Source organism: Dipodomys spectabilis, unplaced genomic scaffold, assembly GCF_019054845.1.
Source record: "Dipodomys spectabilis isolate Male_0828 unplaced genomic scaffold, ASM1905484v1 ptg000343l, whole genome shotgun sequence".
Classification (NCBI taxonomy): domain Eukaryota; kingdom Metazoa; phylum Chordata; class Mammalia; order Rodentia; family Heteromyidae; genus Dipodomys; species Dipodomys spectabilis.
Window position 1 is genome coordinate 520,113 of NW_024871020.1, and position 2,239 is coordinate 522,351.

The 2,239-nt window shown below is 43.7% G+C and overlaps 1 non-coding gene across 1 annotated transcript; it reads right to left on the reverse strand.

Moving 5' to 3' along the window:
* Positions 1-1,773: 1,773 nt before the first annotated feature.
* On the reverse strand, positions 1,774-1,880 carry LOC122095312. The gene has a single exon (XR_006145090.1). It is a non-coding gene; the product is annotated as a U6 spliceosomal RNA (small nuclear RNA).
* Between the last annotated feature and the right edge of the window lie 359 nt (positions 1,881-2,239).

Consider the following 2,239-nt stretch of genomic DNA (forward strand, 5'->3'; position numbering starts at 1 on the left):
GGATTAAGTGTGTACACAATGGGGGATAGGGTCTACTAGTTAACTACGGGTTTATCTGAGGATGTGCAGGACAAGAGTTAAGTCACACAAAGAAGAACAAAAGAGAGGAAAAGGTGGAAAGGATAGGAAAGTGAGAAGAAAAGATCAGAAGTTCAGTAGAGCTAGACAAAAAACAAAAAGATAATTAAGAATGAAAGAAAAAGAGAAAGAAGACAAGAAAAGAAAGGAAAACACACATTCACGTATTCCTAAAATAAAAATTATAAGAGGAGAAAAAAAAAGTTACTGGAAAACAATTATTTTTTCAGAAGTGGCAAAAATTAAAGATTAATAAAAGTTTTAGGAAAGGAAAAAATTTTTTATATATATAAGGTAACAAAAAACAAAACAAAAAAAGAAAAGAAGAAGAAGAAAAAAAAAAGTTCTTTGATTTTTTTTGGGGGGGAGGGGTGGGAAGAATCCTGTATCTCCCTTTTGTCTGTAACCAGTCTTGTTGGAGTCTCTGGTCAGCTTGAGGTCTGTGGCTTGATTGGTTTCTTAAGTCAGTTTGTTGGAACAGGCAGAAAAATGCTCTGCTTTATCCAAGATTTTGAGATCCCCCTTCCAGGTTAGTTTACTGGGACGGTGATCTGCTTTGAGAATCACAAAAGAGGGGGATGCAGTGATGAGGCCAGGTTCTTGTTAGAGTTGAGGCCTTTCAACAGACAGTAGCTTTTCCCTGGGGCTATTTTGTGAAAAAAACTCACAGCACCCAGCCTGGAGCCATTCTCAGGGTTTCTGTTTTTTCAATTGATTGTGGTGGCTGCTAGAGGGAGGGGCAGCCTCTGGCTCTGGTTACCCAGTGAGGAGAGCCCCTTCAATGGCTGGCGCCTGAGCTGGGTGACTTTTCCCTGGATGGAACTGAGTCTGTGAGGTCACTTCACCGTTAAGTTCTTGTGACCTGCTAAATGACCGTTTTATTCCAAGGCCTGAGCTGGAGCTAGCCCCTCCTCCGAGCTTTGTCGGTATCCAAGATGGAGATCACCGGTGCTGGGCGGGGTGGGGTGGCCTTACCTCCTCTGCTCCCTGAGAAGGAGTGAGGACGTTGGGCTTCTACTCACGCCGAGTCTTGGATCCTGAGTCGTCTCTGGTCTGCAAAGTGCAGGATGAAGATGCCCGCTCCTTTTCGGTTCTTGCTGGTGTTGAGTAGAATCCGCTCGTCCGCTGCGTCTGGCTCCTTCGTCCCGGACTGTGTCTCAGGTATGACCCCGCGGTGGTGGTGGCCGCCGCGACCCTGTCACTGCAGCGACAGCTGCTGGCAAGCGCTCATATGTGTCTGCTTGGCTTCCCCTCTCTTGACTAACTCTCTGTCCTGTGATGGCACACTTGGTGTGATTCTCTGGCTTGGGACTGTTCACTGGAACTCAGAAACTGCTTTCTATGCAAGAGCTTGTTCAGATTCCAGCTTCTCCTCCGCCATCTTCCCGGAACTCCTTTACCACGTTTTCTTGATCCATTCATCTACTGACGGGCATCTGGATTGGTTCCATATCTTAGCTATGGTAAATAATGTTGCAATAAACATAGTTGTGCTCGTAGTTTTAATATGGTCTTATTTGTGATCCTTTGGGTAAATGAACAAAAGTGGGATTGCTGGGTCATAGGGGAGCTTTATGTGGAGTCCTTTGAGGAAACTCCATACTGCTTTCCAAAGTGGTTGAAGAAGTTTACACTCCCACCAAGAATGCAGTAGGGTTCCCTTGTGGCCCCATCCCCTCCAGCATTTGTTGTTGTAAAAATATTGATTGCTTCACGAATTTGCAAGTCATCCATGTGCAAGGACCATGCTAATCCTCTCTGTATCATTCCGATGTTAGTGTATGGGCTGCCGGATTAAGCACAGTACATTTTTTATATAGAAGGTGTAATTGATTTTCTTAGTCAATTCCACAAAAAAGTAAGTTCAAAAGAATTGTCATGAAATTTTAAAATCATGCAGTTCTTACATAAGCACACATTTTTGATGTTGGCATAATTTGTGGAGGGGAAGGGGAAAATGTTTAAATAGGGATACAAGTAGACCCATTGCAACAATGAAAGGAACTTTACAACTTTGGCATCTCTACTACTGCCATACCTGCAGATTGTAACTTGATTGCTTCTTTTGAGGTAAGTATCACTATACCTGGGTCTGCTTGGACTGTGGTCCTCCTAACACAAGCAAAACACATAGCACCCATCAAACTCTAACAGAGTTTCT